The sequence below is a fragment of the Prionailurus bengalensis genome, chromosome X (genome assembly GCF_016509475.1).
Source record: "Prionailurus bengalensis isolate Pbe53 chromosome X, Fcat_Pben_1.1_paternal_pri, whole genome shotgun sequence".
In the NCBI taxonomy this organism is placed as follows: domain Eukaryota; kingdom Metazoa; phylum Chordata; class Mammalia; order Carnivora; family Felidae; genus Prionailurus; species Prionailurus bengalensis.
This window is the reverse complement of record NC_057361.1, coordinates 62,012,738-62,031,199: the sequence shown is the minus strand read 5'-3', so window position 1 is coordinate 62,031,199 and position 18,462 is coordinate 62,012,738. Positions and strand designations below refer to the sequence as shown.

General features: G+C 39.1%; 1 protein-coding gene across 2 annotated transcripts in view; it reads left to right on the top strand.

The window, feature by feature from the left end:
* ZDHHC15 (zinc finger DHHC-type palmitoyltransferase 15) overlaps window positions 1–18,462 on the top strand; it is a 236,446-nt gene that overhangs the window by 200,087 nt on the left and 17,897 nt on the right. The window lies entirely within an intron of this gene.

Genomic DNA, 18,462 nt, shown 5'->3' with positions numbered 1-18,462 from the left:
TCAGGGTACCCAATTGCTTTATTTATTCCCATGCAGAGTGTCAATAGGAAGGGCCAACTGTGGAAGGGCCAACTGTGGAAGGGTCCAAAGCTTTACCAGCTTTCTATATAGGAATTGAAAATACATAGTCCTATACTAACATTTTACCAACTTGATCTTCCAATGAGTTATACTTATGAAAGGCTACTTTCTATCATTTCTACATACAGGATTTAGTACCATTCTAGGGAAGAATGTCTGGTTGGTTGACCAAGAATATTTAGGAAAAGGACAGGGTAGAGGGAGTAACTAACATTTGTTAAATGTATTTTAACAGATAAGACCCATACCTGAAAAACTGCTTAACAAAACACAATACAGGATATAATGTTGACCAAATGGGTACAACGATAAAGTTCTATAGCAATTCAAAGAGTGATTCCTGCAGGCTAGACTGGTCAGAAAAGTCTTTACAGAGGAAGTGGAATTTGGGCCTTGAAGATTAGATAGAATTTGGATTGGTGGCAAGGAATGAAGAGGCAGAAGGTACAGGTAAGTCACAAGTAGTGCATGAGACCACAAGCTATGCAATGAAGATAGTAACCTTCAAAGATTTTGGGTGGTAAAGGACTGGATAGGAATTCTATGATTTCAGAGACCTTGTAACATTTATTTCATTATTCTCTGAAGCCCTAGCAAAAGAAGGTTGCATATAGATGGTTGTTCGGTTCTAACGGTACAATTATCATTTGTTTAATGGCTATTTGATGCAAAGTTATTTATAGGCATTGTCACATATAAGAGTCATAGTCATTTTATGAGTTGTAAATATTAAATAACCCCATTTTATAGATGAGGAAACTCAAGAGAAGTATAGAGAAACCCAAAGTCACATAGGTAATAAATGACAGAATCTGGCTCCAAAGTCCAAACCCTTAACCACTGTACCACCCAGTGTCTCTCCTTTGCTATTTACTTTTAAGTTTATAAACCTTTTTAAGGTCCATTTAAAAAAATTATCTCAGGAATTATCAGAAAGAGAATGATGAAAAAACAAGGGTAAAGCTGTGGCATGAGAATCATCTCCAAGCTTTGCCACTGGATTCAATGCATGAGTTTTGGAAAGTCCATTCTCTCCTCTGGACCTCACTTTCAACTGCAAGATCCCCAAGCTATCCTCAGCTCTAAGGTGTGATGTTCTATAATCCTTTCTGGTACTGAGGAGTCAGAAGTCAAACTGAATAACCACAAGATATCTTTAACCAAATGGCTCTTTTTTCTTTTTTGGAAGAAATATATCCATGCAGCTACTGTAAGCTCACATTATAAATATGATTTCCATATTCTGGGCAAAATTTCTTTAATCAAGTATTCCCTCTAAGTACACCCAGTTGCTACCTCTTATCACATACACCTACCATTTTGACCACCAGCCTATAAACAAACTATTATCACACTCATCATTTGCCTTTACTTGAGAGTAGAAATTCTAAGTCTCATCCCTGAAAGTATCAAACATAACACACTAGGTTAGGGAGGGGCTACCCTATAGATAGGCAAACATTTCCCAACGATTTGTTCCTCACCCTTCTAGATAAGAAGGGAGTGACCATACCCACACGTCCTGAAAAACTTAACTCATGCAGTAATATCATGGATGTTCATCTTACTAATTTACTTGCAAAGTCCAACCTTGAGCTCTAAATTGGTATATTTCCCTGAAATATTGAAGTTCTTCAATCAATCAGTTCAATTCAGAAAGCATTTCTTGAAGGTACACCTCAAACAAGGTACTGTGGAAGGATACAAAGATATATAAAAGTGACCTCTGCCCCCAAGGAATTTGCACTTGTAAGGAAGGATAGGAAAAGGACACAAGTCTAACACAATACTTATAATGTGCACATTGCCATAAAAGTGATGATAGCAATTGTATACCTAATGTAGGCTTAGCCCCTTGCTAAGTACTATGTGGTACACATGGCAAGTGTATGATTGTTGGTGATGCTTAAACACTGAGAATATCTATAAAGGGGAAAGCAAATGGGCTGTAGTGGTAAAGGTTTTGAGGAAGAGGCAGAACTTAAGCTAGATGTTATTTGGATGGGTAACATCTAGATAGATGCTAGAAAAAAGGAAACAGCATTCCAGGTAAGAAGTATAACATGAATGTGGTAAAAACATGGAGAAAGCCATACAATCCTAAGTATAAGGTGGACATTGTGGGTTGTGGGAGGTAATCTTAGGTAAGATATGGCCAGATGATAAAGGGCATTGTAGACTTGATACAGTAAGACATCACTATGGGGTGCCTGGGTGGCTCAGTTGGTTAAGTGTCTGACTTCAGCTCATGTCATGATCTCACAGTTTGTGAGTTCAAGCCCTGTGTCAGACTCTGTGCTGACAGCTCAGAACCTGGAGCCTGTTTCGGATTCTGTGTCTCCCTTTCTCTTCCCCTCCCCTGCTTGCACTCTGTCTCTGTCTCTCTCAAAAATAAATAAAAACATCAAAAATGTATTTCTTTTTATATTAAATATAATTTATTACCAAGTAGGTTTCCATACAACCCCCAGTGCTCATCCCAACAGGTGCCCTCCTCAATGCCCATCACCCACTTTCCCCTCTCCCCTACCCTACAGGAAAAATTAAAAAAAAAGAAATCACTATTAATTTTATGGTATTAAGTGATATTGATATAATTAAAGATAAATTTTATAAAGATTAGTTACTAGTATGCAGGATGAATTGAAATTCAGAGAGACAAAAAGCAGAAAGAGTGATAGTTGGGCATGTGTCACAATGGTTTCATGAGTGACGCTAACACTAGAAATGAAGAGGAAGGATCAAAGGCAAGAGACATTTTAATAACTGGAAATAGTCCCAGTGACTGGAGAGATCTGGGCATCATTCATATAGAGATGGCAGCTAAACCTATGAGAGGTGTAGGAGATCATCAAGGGGGAAAGAAAGTAAAGCTAGGGAAAGGAAATAAATGTGAAATCTGGAATCACCTAAGTAATGTTGAGATGCATATATGATGAGGACAAGGAAATGAATGGAGAAAGAAAATGATAATTTAAAGGACAGAGCCTTGGAGGATACTCATAATTTGGGTAGGAGTATCACAAAAATACGGTGAATGAAAAATATTGCCCTATTTTACAGATGAAAAAGCTGAGGCTGAGGAGGTAAAGTGACTTATGTAAGGCCATGAAGAGGTTGCAACTCAAAGTTCTTCCAGATTCCACATTGTGTCCATTTCCCTACACTTCGCAAACTCTGGGAACTAATGACTAGAAAGAAGTGTACACATACTGTTATGGTCACTTCCCATGGTATGCAGGGTTTATGTGGGAATGTAGGATTTTAAAGGAAAAGAGGAGATCTAGAATAAGAAAGGGAGAGGATGAATGCTGAGCACTAAGACTAAAATTACATCATTCTGTTTAAGTAAACATCTATTGAATAAATGATGAAATCACTACAACACAGGTGGCAAGAGCAGAAGGGAGTGGGGCAAGCAGTATAGGCGCAGTTGGTAGAAGAAAAATCAACTTCCTAAATTCTTCATTTCTTTTCTATTATGTATAGCATGATTTTTTGAAGTATATGCATATTTTTCAATTTAGTCCTCATGATGACTCTACCTTTGCCACCTTAACTTGATCTCCTCCAGGAGTAATAACATGAAGTTGATAATCCAGTTTTTCAGCTCGGGGTTCAATGTCTGCAAACCTGATCAAATAATTGCTGGGAGGAACTGTTGGTGCCAAATAATTGTGTGTATTATAGTGGTAAAAAAGCAAAAGCAAACCCATTTAGCAGAATACTAAAAGCCAATTTCTTAAAAATGTGCACCACCAAACCATACCTACAAAATTCTGAGACACCCAACCATCAGCAAGGAGCAGCAAGGCAAATAGTGCATTGTATCCCCAGAATTGCATTTCACACTTTATCAGTCACCTTCTTAGTAGAAATGTATAGGTGAGATGAGATGTATGTTTAAGCCCTTACTGCCTCTTTTTCTCTTAGAGCTATCTGATAAACATGAATTATTTTCTATATATCCTTCACTGAAGATTTAGGTCAATACAGATTCTTTCTGTTCAGACTTAAGGGCAAGAACACCCTAAGCCTGAGATTCCAGATAAGACAGAATGTTGTGCCCACTATGGAGCCATGATTCCAAAGACAGACATTCTCAAAGCCACTTTTACTTTTCTACTTTTCATGGAACGAAGCAATCTTGGCTCTGGAATCTGTCTGGTTAGCGTAGGAACATGAGAGTTTTCCAACCTGCTGTGGCAAAGGTAGCCCATCTTGGTGGGCATCTATACTCTGTGATCCATACCTCACATTTATGCAAGTACTCTGAATGGCACATTGATTTCATAAAGGAGAATACACTAATCAAAACTATAAGGGACAACCACTACCAACTTTGTATGTATGTATGTATGTATGTATGTATGTATGTATATATGTATGTATTTTAAGTTTTTAATTAAATTCCAGTTAACATACAGGGTAATGTTAGTTTCAGGTGTACAATATAGTGATTCAACAGTTCCATACAACACCCTGTGCTGTTAACAATATTTAACCCATCCAACCCCCACTTATTTAACCCATTCTCCCACCAACCTCCATTTTGGTAACCATCAGTTTCTTCTCTATACTTAAGCGTTTCTTTCTTGGTTTGCCTCTTTCTCTCTCTCTCTCTCTCTCTCTCTCTCTCTCTCTCTCTCTCTTCCTTTGCTCATTTCTTTGGTTTCTTAAGTTCCTCATATGAGTGAAATCATACGGTATTTTTCTTTCTCTGACAAACTTATTTTGCTTACCATCATACTCTTTAGCTCAATCCATGTCATTGCAAATGGCAAGATTTCATTCTTTTTCATGCCTAATATTTGTAGATAGATAGATAGATACATACATACATACATACACACACACAGATACATACATATAAGAATATGTGTATATATGGATAGAGAGATATCTATATAAAGAGATAGATATGCACACCCCACATCATCTTCCTCCATCCATCTGTTGATGGATACTTGGGCTATTTCCATAATTTAGCTATTGTATATAATGATACTATAAACTTCGGAGTTCATGTATCCCTTTGAATTCCTGTTTTTATATTCACTGGGTAAATACCTAGGAGTGCACTTCTGGATCACAGAGTCATTCTATTTTTAAATTTTTGAGGAACCTCCATACTGCTTTCCAGAGTGGCTGCACCAGTTTGCATTCCCACCAATAGTGCAAGAGGGTTCCCCTTTCTCCACATCTTCACCAACACTCCCTTTCTTGTATTGTTGATTTTAGCCATTCTGACAGGTGTGAGGTGGTATTTCATTGTAGTTTTGATTTGCATTTCTCTGATGATCAGTGATATTGACCATCTTTTCATGTACCTGTTGGCCATGTGGATGTCTTCCTCAGAAAAATATCTATTCATGTCTTCTGCCCACTTTTTAATTGGATTATTTGTTTTTTGGATGTTGAGTTTTATAAGTTATTTATATATTTTGGGTACTAACCCTTTATCAGATATGTCATTTGCAAATATCTTCTCATTCCATAGGTTGCCTTTTAGTTTTGTTGACTGTTTCCTTCACTGTGCAGAAGTGTTTTTTTTTTTTTATGAAGTCCTAATAGTTTATTTTTACTTTTGTTTCTCTTGCCTCAAGGGACATATCCAGAAAGAAGTTGCTACAGCCAATATCAAAGGCATTACTACCTGTGTTCTCTTATAGAATTTTTATGGTTTCAGGTCTCAAATTTAGGTCCTTCATCCATTTTGAATTTATTTTTGTGTTTGGTGTAAGAAAGTGATCCAGTTTCATTCTTTTCCATGTTGCAGTCCAGTTTTCCCAACACCCTTTGTTGAAGACACTCTTTTCCCATTAAATATTCTTTCCTGCTTTCTCAAAGATTAATTAACCATACAGTTGGGGGTTCATTTCTGGGATTTCTATTCTGTTCCATTGGTATATATGCCTATTTTTGTGACAGTACCATACTGTTTGGATCACTACAGCTTTGTGGGAGTGTTTTGTTTTGTTTTTGTTTTTGTTTTGTTTTGTTTTCTTTTTGGGTCACCTTTGCAATATAACTTCAAGCCTGGAATTATTATGCCTCCAGGTTTGCTTTTTGTTTTCAAGGTTGCTTTGGCTATTTGGGATCTTTGCAGTTCCATAAAAATTTTAGGATTGTTTGCTGTGAAATTTGTTGGTGGAATTTTGATAGGAATTTTATTAAATGTGTAGTTTACTTTGGGTAATATCAACATTTTGACAATATTTTTCTTCCAATCCATGAGCATGGAATGTTTTTCCATTTTTTTTTGTGTCATCTTCAATTTCTTTCATCAGTGTTTTATAGTCTTCAGAGTACACATCTTTCACCTCTTTGGTTACGTTTATTCCTAGGTATCATATAGTTTGGGGCTCAACTGTACATGGGATTGATTCCTTGATTTCTCTTTTATTATTGGTGTATAGAAAAGCAACATATTTGGCACAAAAACAGACACATAGACCAATGGAATAGAATAGAAACCCCAGAACTAGACCCACAAACGTATGGCCAACTCATCTTTGACAAAGCAGGAAAGAACATTCAATGGAAAAAAGACAGCCTCTTCAACAAATGGTGCTGGGAGAACTGGACAGCAACATGCAGAAGGTTGAAACTAGACCACTTTCTCCCACCATTCACAAAAATAAACTCAAAATGGATAAAGGACCTAAATGTGAGACAGGAAACCATCAAAACCTTAGAAGAGAAAGCAGGAAAAGACCTCTCTGACCTCAGCCGTAGCAATCTCTTACTCGACACATCCCCAAAGGCAAGGGAATTAAAAGCAAAAGTGAATTACTGGGACCTTATGAAGATAAAAAGCTTCTGCACAGCAAAGGAAACAACAACAAAACGAAAAGGCAACCAACGGAATGGGAAAAGATATTCGCAAATGACATATCGGACAAAGGGCTAGTATCCAAAATCTATAAAGAGCTCACCAAACTCCACACCCGAAAAACAAATAACCCAGTGAAGAAATGGGCAGAAAACATGAATAGACACTTCTCCAAAGAAGACATCCGGATGGCCAACAGGCACATGAAAAGATGTTCAGCGTCGCTCCTTATCAGGGAAATACAAATGAAAACCACACTCAGGTATCACCTCACGCCAGTCAGAGCGGCCAAAATGAACAAATCAGGAGACTATAGATGCTGGAGAGGATGTGGAGAAACGGGAACCCTCTTGCACTGTTGGTGGGAATGCAAAGTGGTGCAGCCGCTCGGGAAAGCAGTATGGAGGTTCCTCAGAAAATTAAAAATAGACCTACCCTATGACCCAGCAATAGCACTGCTAGGAATTTATCCAAGGGATACAGGAGTACTGATGCATAGGGCCACTTGTACCCCAATGTTCATAGCAGCACTCTCAACAATAGCCAAATTATGGAAAGAGCCTAAATGTCCATCAACTGATGAATGGATAAAGAAATTGTGGTTTATATACACAATGGAGTACTACGTGGCAATGAGAAAAAATGAAATATGGCCTTTTGTAGCAACGTGGATGGAACTGGAGAGTGTGATGCTAAGTGAAATAAGCCATACAGAGAAAGACAGATACCATATGGTTTCACTCTTATGTGGATCCTGAGAAACTTAACAGGAACCCATGGGGGAGGGGAAGGAAAAAAAAAAGAGGTTAGAATGGGAGAGAGCCAAAGCATAAGAGACTGTTAAAAACTGAGAACAAACTGAGGGTTGATGGGGGGTGGGAGGGAGGAGAGGGTGGGTGATGGGTATTGAGGAGGGCACCTTTTGGGATGAGCACTGGGTGTTGTATGGAAACCAATTTGTCAATAAATTTCATATATTAAAAAAATAAATAAATAAATAAAATAAAAATAAAAAAACTAAAAAAAAAGAAAAGCAACATATTTCTGTATGTTGATTTTGCATCCTGTGACTTTGCTAAATTCGCGTATGAATCTGAGCAGTTTTTTTTTTTGAGGAGTCTTTCAGGTTTTCTATATATAGTATCATGTCATCTGCAAATAGTGAAAATTTTACTTCTTCCTTCCCTATTTAGATGCATAGTATTCCTTTCGTTGTCTAATTGCTGTGGTGATGACTTACAGTACTATATTAAAAACTAATGGTGAGAGTGGACATCCCTGTCTTGTTCCTAACCATATACATAAAGTTCTCAGTTTTTTCCCATTGAGTTTGATGTTGGATGTGGGGTATTTGTATATGGCCTTAATCATATTGAGGTATGTTCCCTCTAAATCTATTTTGTGGAGGGTTTTTATCATGAATGGATGTTGTATTTTGTCAAATGCATTTTCTGCATCTATTCAATGATCATATGGTTCTTATCCTTTATTTTGTTAATGTGGTGTATCACGTTGATTGATTTGAGAATATTGAACCACCCTTGCATCCCAGGAACAAATCCCACTTGACCATGGTGAATAATTTTTTAAAATGTTGTTGGATTTGGTTTGCTAGTATTTAATTGAGAATTTTTGCATCTGTATTCATCAGGGATACTGGCATGTAGTTCTTTTTTTTTTAGTAGTGTCTCAATCTGGTTTTGATATCAGGATAATGTGGGCCTTATAGAATGAATTTGGAAGTTTTCCTTCCTATTCTATTTTTTAAAACAGTTTGAGAAAAATAGGTATTAACTCTTCTTTAAATATTTGGTAAAATTTGCATATGAAGCCATCTGGTCCTCCACTTTGATTTGTTTCCAGGTTTTTTTTTTTTTTTTTTGCATTTTTTGTGGGTTTTTTTGTTTGTTTTTGTTTGTTTTTTGTTACTGATTCAAGTTCTTTGCTGTTTATTGGTCTGTTCAAGTTTTCTATTTCTTTCTATTTACATTTTGGTAGTTTGTATGTTTCTATAAATGTATCTATTTCTTCCAGGTAGTGCAGATTGTTGACCTAAATTTTTTCATAATGTCCTGTTGTAATTATTTGGATTTCTGTAATATTAGTTGTCTTCATCCTCTCTCATTTGTGATTTTATTTATTTGGGTCTTTTTTTCTTTTTGATAAGTCTGGCTAGGTGTTTATCAATTTTATTGACTTTTTCAAAGAACCAGCTCCTGGTATTATCGACCTATTCTATTGTTTTCTTAGTTGCTATATGATTTATTTCTGCTCTAATCTTTATTATTTCCTTCCTCTTGCTGCCTTTAGCCTTCTTTTGTTGTTCTTTTTCTAGCTCCTTTAGGTGTATGGTTAGGTTTTGATGTGAGATTTTTCTTGCTTCTTGACGTAGGCATACTTCCCTCTTATACCTGCTTTTGCAGTCACAAAGGTTTTGGGCCATGGTGTTTTATTTTCTTTTGTTTCCATGTATTTTTTAATTTCTTCTTTGATTTCCTGGTTTACCCATTAATTGCTAAGTAGCATGCTGTTTAACCTACATGTATTTGTGGTCTTTATTGATCCTTTCTTATGGTTGACTTCTACTTTCATAGTATTGTGGTCAATAAAGTTACATGAAGTTGCATGGTATGACTTCAATATTTTTTTATTTGTTGAGGCCTGCTTTATGACCTAGTATGTGATCTAGTCTGGAGAATTTCCTATGTGTGCTTGAAAAGAATGTGTATGGCTGATGGGTATTGGGTAGGGCACCTTTTGGGATGAGCACTGGGTGTTGTATGGAAACCATTTTGACAATAAATTTCATATATTGAAAAAAAAAAGAAAAGAATGTGTATGCTGTTGTTTCAGGATGGAACGTTCCGAATATACCTGTTAAGTCCATCAGGTCCAGTGTGTCATTCAAAGCCATTGTTTCCTGGTTTATTTTCTGTACAGATGTTCTGTCCATTAATGTAAGTGGGGTGTTAAAGTCCTCTACTCATATTGTATTATTATGAATTAGTTCCTTTATGTTTTTTATTAACCGTTTTATATATTTGGGCGTTTTCATGTTGGGTGCATAAATACTTACAATTTTTGGATCATCTTTTTGGATTGTCCTGTTTATGATTATATAGTGCCCTTCTTCATTTCTTGTTACAGTCTTTGTTTTAATGTCTAGTTTGTCTCATATAAGTATTTCTTCTCCAGCTTTCTTTTTTTTAATGTTTATTTTTGAGAGAGAGAGATAGAGCACAAGAAGGGGAGGGGCATAGAGAGGGAGACACAGAAAGTGAAGCAGACTCCAGGCTCTGAGCTGTCAGCCCAGAGCCCAATGTGGGGCTTGAATGCACAAGTCATGAGATCATGACCAGAGCCAAAGTTGGACACTCAACCAACTGAGCCACCCAGGCACCCCTCCAGCTTTTTTTTTTTTTGACAGAAATTTGTGTGATAAATTTTTCTCCATCTTCTCACTTTCCATCTGCAGGTGTCTTTAGGTCTAAAATGAGTTTCTTGTAGGCAGCATATAGATAGGTCTTGTATTTTATCCATTCTGACAACCTATGTCCTTTGATTGGAGTGTTTAGTCCATTTACATTCATAGTAATTTTGATATATATGTATTTAGTGCAGTTTATTACTTGTTTTATCATTGTGTCTAGAGAGTATCTCTGATCCTTTCTTGTCTTTGTCACTTTTGGTCTTTTCTTTCCACTCATAGAACCCCTTTAATATTTCTTGCAGGTATGGTTTAGTGGTCATGAACTCCTTTAGTGTTTGTTTTTCTGGGACACTCTTTTTTTCTCCTTCTATTCTGAATTATAGCCTTGCTGAATAGAGTATTCTTGGCAGCAGATTTCTCCCATTCAGCATTGCGAATGTGTTATGACAGTCCCTTTTGACTTGCAAAGTTTCTGTTGAGAAATCTCCAGTTAGCCTTATGGGTTTTCTCTGGTAAGTTAAGGACTTTGTTGCTATTAAGATTTTTTTTTATCACTGTATTTTGCAAATTTTTTTTGTGATGAGTTTTATTTTATTTTATTTTATTTTTTAAGTTAAAAAAAACTTTATTTTTTTTTCTTTTTTTTAAAATTATTTTTTTTATTTTTTTTGATGAAATTTATTGACAAATTGGTTTCCATACAACACCCAGTGCTCATCCCAAAAGGTGCCCTCCTCAATACCCATCACCCACCCTCTCCTCCCTCCCACCCCCCATCAACCCTCAGTTTGTTCTCAGTTTTTAACAGTCTCTTATGCTTTGGCTCTCTCCCATTCTAACCTCTTTTTTTTTCCTTCCCCTCCCCCATGGGTTCCTGTTAAGTTTCTCAGGATCCACATAAGAGTGAAACCATATGGTATCTGTCTTTCTCTGTATGGCTTATTTCACTTAGCATCACACTCTCCAGTTCCATCCACGTTGCTACAAAAGGCCATATTTCATTTTTTCTCATTGCCATGTAATATTCCATTGTGTATATAAACCACAGTTTCTTTATCCATTCATCAGTTGATGGACATTTAGGCTCTTTCCATAATTTGGCTATTGTTGAGAGTGCTGCTATGAACATTGGGGTACAAGTGGCCCTATGCATCAGTACTCCTGTATCCCTTGGATAAATTCCTAGCAGTGCTATTGCTGGGTCATAGGGTAGGTCTATTTTTAATTTTCTGAGGAACCTCCACACTGCTTTCCAGAGCGGCTGCACCAATTTGCATTCCCACCAACAGTGCAAGAGGGTTCCCGTTTCTCCACATCCTCTCCAGCATCTATAGTCTCCTGATTTGTTCATTTTGGCCACTCTGACTGGCATGAGGTGATACCTGAGTGTGGTTTTGATTTGTATTTCCCTGATAGGGAGCGACGCTGAACATCTTTTCATGTGCCTGTTGGCCATCCGGATGTCTTCTTTAGAGAAGTGTCTATTCATGTTTTCTGCCCATTTCTTCACTGGGTTATTTGTTTTTCGGGTGTGGAGTTTGGTGAGCTCTTTATAGATTTTGGATACTAGCCCTTTGTCCGATATGTCATTTGCAAATATCTTTTCCCATTCCGTTGGTTGCCTTTTAGTTTTGTTGTTGTTTCCTTTGCTGTGCAGAAGCTTTTTATCTTCATAAGGTCCCAGTAATTCACTTTTGCTTTTAATTCCCTTGCCTTTGGGGATGTGTCGAGTAAGAGATTGCTACGGCTGAGGTCAGAGAGGTCTTTTCCTGCTTTCTCCTCTAAGGTTTTGATGGTTTCCTGTCTCACATTTAGGTCCTTTATCCATTTTGAGTTTATTTTTGTGAATGGTGTGAGAAAGTGGTCTAGTTTCAACCTTCTGCATGTTGCTGTCCAGTTCTCCCAGCACCATTTGTTAAAGAGGCTGTCTTTTTTCCATTGGATGTTCTTTCCTGCTTTGTCAAAGATGAGTTGGCCATACGTTTGTGGGTCTAGTTCTGGGGTTTCTATTCTATTCCATTGGTCTATGTGTCTGTTTTGGTGCCAATACCATGCTGTCTTGATGATGACAGCTTTGTAGTAGAGGCTAAAGTCTGGGATTGTGATGCCTCCTGCTTTGGTCTTCTTCTTCAAAATTCCTTTGGCTATTCGGGGCCTTTTGTGGTTCCATATGAATTTTAGGATTGCTTGTTCTAGTTTCGAGAAGAATGCTGGTGCAATTTTGATTGGGATTGCATTGAATGTGTAGATAGCTTTGGGTAGTATTGACATTTTGACAATATTTATTTTTCCAATCCATGAGCAGGGAATGTCTTTCCATTTCTTTAAATCTTCTTCAATTTCCTTCATAAGCTTTCTATAGTTTTCAGCATACAGATCCTTTACATCTTTGGTTAGATTTATTCCTAGGTATTTTATGCTTCTTGGTGCAATTGTGAATGGGATCAGTTTCTTTATTTGTCTTTCTGTTGCTTCATTGTTAGTGTATAAGAATGCAACTGATTTCTGTACATTGATTTTGTATCCTGCAACTTTGCTGAATTCGTGTATCAGTTCTAGCAGACTTTTGGTGGAGTCTATCGGATTTTCCATGTATAATATCATGTCATCTGCAAAAAGCGAAAGCTTGACTTCCTCTTTGCCAATTTTGATGCCTTTGATTTCCTTTTGTTGTCTGATTGCTGATGCTAGAACTTCCAGCACTATGTTAAACAGCAGCGGTGAGAGTGGGCATCCTTGTCGTGTTCCTGATCTCAGGGAAAAAGCTCTCAGTTTTTCCCCGTTGAGGATGATGTTAGCTGTGGGCTTTTCATAAATGGCTTTTATGATCTTTAAGTATGTTCCTTCTATCCCGACTTTCTCAAGGGTTTTTATTAAGAAAGGGTGCTGGATTTTGTCAAAAGCCTTTTCTGCATCGATTGACAGGATCATATGGTTCTTCTCTTTTTTTTGTTAATGTGATGTATCACGTTGATTGATTTGCGAATGTTGAACCAGCCCTGCATCCCAGGAATGAATCCCACTTGATCATGGTGAATAATTCTTTTTATATGCCGTTGAATTCGATTTGCTAGTATCTTATTGAGAATTTTTGCATCCATATTCATCAGGGATATTGGCCTGTAGTTCTCTTTTTTTACTGGGTCTCTGTCTGGTTTAGGAATCAAAGTAATACTGGCTTCATAGAATGAGTCTGGAAGTTTTCCTTCCCTTTCTATTTCTTGGAATAGCTTGAGAAGGATAGGTATTATCTCTGCTTTAAACGTCTGGTAGAACTCCCCTGGGAAGCCATCTGGTCCTGGACTCTTATTTGTTGGGAGATTTTTGATAACCGATTCAATTTCTTCGCTGGTTATGGGTCTGTTCAAGCTTTCTATTTCCTCCTGATTGAGTTTTGGAAGAGTGTGGGTGTTCAGGAATTTGTCCATTTCTTCCAGGTTGTCCAATTTGTTGGCATATAATTTTTCATAGTATTCCCTGATAATTGTTTGTATCTCTGAGGGATTGGTTGTAATAATTCCATTTTCATTCATGATTTTATCTATTTGGGTCATCTCCCTTTTCTTTTTGAGAAGCCTGGCTAGAGGTTTGTCAATTTTGTTTATTTTTTCAAAAAACCAACTCTTGGTTTCGTTGATCTGCTCTACAGTTTTTTTAGATTCTATATTGTTTATTTCTGCTCTGATCTTTATTATTTCTCTTCTTCTGCTGGGTTTAGGCTGCCTTTGCTGTTCTGCTTCTAGTTCCTTTAGGTGTGCTGTTAGATTTTGTATTTGGGATTTTTCTTGTTTCTTGAGATAGGCCTGGATTGCAATGTATTTTCCTCTCAGGACTGCCTTTGCTGCGTCCCAAAGCGTTTGGATTGTTGTATTTTCATTTTTGTTTGTTTCCATATATTTTTTAATTTCTTCTCTAATTGCCTGGTTGACCCACTCATTCGTTAGTAGGGTGTTCTTTAACCTCCATGCTTTTGGAGGTTTTCCAGACTTTTTTCTGTGGTTGATTTCAAGCTTCATAGCATTGTGGTCTGAAAGTAAGCATGGTATAATTTCAATTCTTGTAAACTTATGAAGGGCTGTTTTGTGACCCAGTATATGATCTATCTTGGAGAATGTTCCATGTGCACTCGAGAAGAAAGTATATTCTGTTGCTTTGGGATGCAGAGTTCTAAATATATCTGTCAAGTCCATCTGATCCAATGTGTCATTCAGGGCCCTTGTTTCTTTATTGACCGTGTGTCTAGATGATCTATCCATTTCTGTAAGTGGGGTGTTAAAGTCCCCTGCAATTACCACATTCTTATCAATAAGGTTGCTTATGTTTATGAGTAATTGTTTTATATATTTGGGGGCTCCGGTATTCGGCGCATAGACATTTATAATTGTTAGCTCTTCCTGATGGGTAGACCCTGTAACTATTATATAATGTCCTTCTTCATCTCTTGTTACAGCCTTTAATTTAAAGTCTAGTTTGTCTGATATAAGTATGGCTACTCCAGCTTTCTTTTGGCTTCCAGGTGCATGATAAATAGTTCTCCATCCCCTCACTCTCAATCTAAAGGTGTCCTCAGGTCTAAAATGAGTCTCTTGTAGACAGCAAATAGATGGGTCTTGTTTTTTTATCCATTCTGATACCCTATGTCTTTTGGTTGGCGCATTTAATCCATTTACATTCAGTGTTATTATAGAAAGATACGGGTTTAGAGTCATTGTGATGTCTGTATGTTTTATGCTTGTAGTGATGTCTCTGGGACTTTGTCTCACAGGGTCCCCCTTAGGATCTCTTGTAGGGCTGGTTTAGTGGTGACAAATTCCTTCAGTTTTTATTTGTTTGGGAAGAAATTTATCTCTCCTTCTATTCTAAATGACAGACTTGCTGGATAAAGGATACTCGGCTGCATATATTTTCTGTCTAGCACCCTGAAAATCTCGTGCCAATTCTTTCTGGCCTGCCAAGTTTCAAAAGAGATATCAGTCACGAGTCTTGTAGGTCTCCCTTTATATGTGAGGGCACGTTTACCCCTTGCTGCTTTCAGAATTTTCTCTTTATCCTTGTATTTTGCCAGTTTCACTATGATATGTCGTGCAGAAGATCGATTCAAGTTATGTCTGAAGGGAGTTCTCTGTGCCTCTTGGATTTCAATGCCTTTTTCCTTCCCCAGTTCAGGGAAGTTCTCAGCTATGATTTCTTCAAGTACCCCTTCAGCACCTTTCCCTCTCTCTTCCTCCTCTGGGATACCAATTATGCGTATATTATTTCTTTTTAGTGTATCACTTAGTTCTCTAATTTTCCCCTCATACTCCTGGATTTTTTTATCTCTCTTTTTCTCAGCTTCCTCTTTTTCCATAACTTTATCTTCTAGTTCACCTATTCTCTCCTCTGCCTCTTCAAGCCGAGCTGTGGTGGTTTCCATTTTGTTATGCATTTCGTTTAAAGCGTTTTTCAGCTCCTCGTGACTGTTCCTTAGTCCCTTGATCTCTGTAGCAAGAGATTCTCTGCTGTCCTGTATACTGTTTTCAATCCCAGAGATTAATTTTATGACTATTATTCTAAATTCACTTTCTGTTATATTATTTAAGTCCTTTTTGATCAGCTCATTAGCTGTTGTTATTTCCTGGAGATTCTTCTGAGGGGAATTCTTCCGCTTGGTCATTTTGGATAGTCCCTGGCATGGTGAGGACCTGCAGGGCCCTTCCCCTGTGGTGTGGTGTATAACTGGAGTTGGTGGGCGGGGCCGCAGTCAGACCTGATGTCTGCCCCCAGCCCACCGCTGGGGCCACAGTCAGACTGGTGTGTGCCTTCTCTTCCCCTCTCCTAGGGGCGGGATTCACTGTGGGGTGGTGTGGCTCGTCTGGGCTACTTGCACCCTGCCAGGCTTGTGATGCTGGGGATCTGGCGTATTAGCTGGGGTGGGTAGGCAAGGTGCACGGGGGCAGGAGGGGCAGGCTTATATCGCTTCTCCTTAGGTGATCCACTTCAGGAGGGGCCCTGTGGCAGCAGGAGGGAGTCAGATCCGCTGCCGGAGGTTTGGCTCCGCAGAAGCACAGAGTTGGGTGTTTGCGGGGAGCGAGCAAGTTCCCTGGCAGGAACTGGTTCTCTTTGGGATTTTGGCTGGGGGATGGGCGGGGGAGATGGCGCTGGCGAGCGCCTTTGTTCCCCACCAAACTGAGCTCTGTTGTCAGGGGGCTCAGCAGCTCTCCCTCCCTTTGTCCTCCAGCCTTCCCGCTTTCCGAGCAGAGCTGTTAACTTATGACCTCCCAGACGCTACGTCGCGCTTGTTGTGGGAACACAGTCCGTCAGGCCCCTCCGCTTTTGCTAGCCAGACTCGGGGGCTCTGCTTGGCCGGCGAGCCGCCCCTCCGCCCCGGCTCCCTCCTGCCAGTCCGTGGAGCGCGCACCGCCTCGCCGCCCTTCCTACCCTCTTCCGTGGGCCTCTCGTCTGCGTTTGGTTCCACCGACTCCGTTCTGCTAATCCTCTGGCAGTTTTCTGGGTTATTTAGGCAGGTGTAGATGGAATCTAAGTGATCAGCAGGACGTGCGGGTTATTTAGGCAGGTGTTGATGGAATCTAAGTGATCAGCAGCAGCCTCCTCCTAAGCCGCCATCTTGCCTCTCTTTGTGTGTATTTTGCAAAATTTATTATGATATGTCATGGTGTTGACTTGTTATTGTTGATTTGTATGGGTGTTCTCTGTGCCTCCTATATCTCAATGTCTGTTTCTTTCCCCAAATGGGGCAAATTTTCAGCTATTATTAAAAATAAATTTACTGCCTTCTTTTCTCTCCTTCTTCTCGGACTCCTATGATATCAGTGTTTTTACATTTGATGGAGTCACTGAGTTCTCTAAGTCTATTCTTATGGTGCATAAGTCTTTTTCCTTTTGTGCAGCTTCATTATTTTCCATTTTTTGTCTTCTAGGTCACTGAGTAACCCTCTGCTTCTTGTAGGCCGCTCTCTATTGCATTAAGCCTGTTTCCGATCTTATTTATTGCATTCTTCATTTCTGATTGTTTTTTAATTCTTTTATCTCTGTGGTAATGGATTCCCTAATGTCTTCATCCTTTTCTCAAGCCCAGTGAGTATTCTTATGATCATTGCTTTAAATTCTCCAGCAGGCATGTTACCTATATCTGTTTCACTTAGATCTCTGGCTGTGGCCTTATCTTCTTCTTTCATTTATGATAGATTCCCCTGTCCTTCTATTTTGTCTCAGTCTCTGCCTATATGTGTGTGTAGAAAAGCCAGTTATTTCTCCTTGTCCTGAATATAATGGCTTTATGATGAGGAGGTCATGTAGTGCCCATTGCCTGATGCTCAGGAAGTGTCTCTGGTGTGTGCTTCATGCACTCTACTGTTGTGTTTTGGCTGCTCTATCCTTCAGGCCAGTCGTCTGTGGAGGCTCTCCTTTCCTGCAGTGGGCAATATTTGGTCCCTGTCCTAAATGAGGCGAATTTTAACTAGATGTGCTCTGGTCTGCTTGTGAAATGAGATCTGACACCACTTCCACCAAAACTGAGGCCCTGCAGAACTCTGGTCTGGAGATATATTCTGGGTTGGGGTTTGTGGTGGTCTTCTGGGGGAGGGGCCAGCTGTGCTGGGATTGAGGCAAACGTGACTGAGAAGTGCAGTCCCACCAGTGTGCAGGGGTATGGGGCTTGGTGTAAGCAAGTTGGCAGCCAACGTCAGCACTGCTCTGTTTCCTGCAGGTGGCTCTGTACTTATGCTGAGGGGTGGGGGAGATAAATGATGCCAGCCAGCTCCTTTGTTCCTGGACAGGCATCTCTGTGAATGCTGCCTCTCAGAGATGTGCTCTTAGAAGATTGAATAATATTACCCCTGTATGCCCCATTCTTCAGATCTTTGTTTCCATAGTATCTACCCCTGGGTTGTTTGCCTGCCTTCTCTCCAAAAGCAACACAGTACCCTCCGGGCTTTGCCTAGGCCAAGCTGCTGATCTTTAAACCACGAAGGTTTAAGCTCTGCTGTTTGCAAGAACTCATGAAATTCAGCCCCTCTCCTTTTCCAAGTCAATGGTTTTGGGGAAACATTCTCTTTGTGCATATCCCTGTGTGCTTTTCTCCCTCTCACCCTTCTCCACAACCATGGTTCCCTCTTCT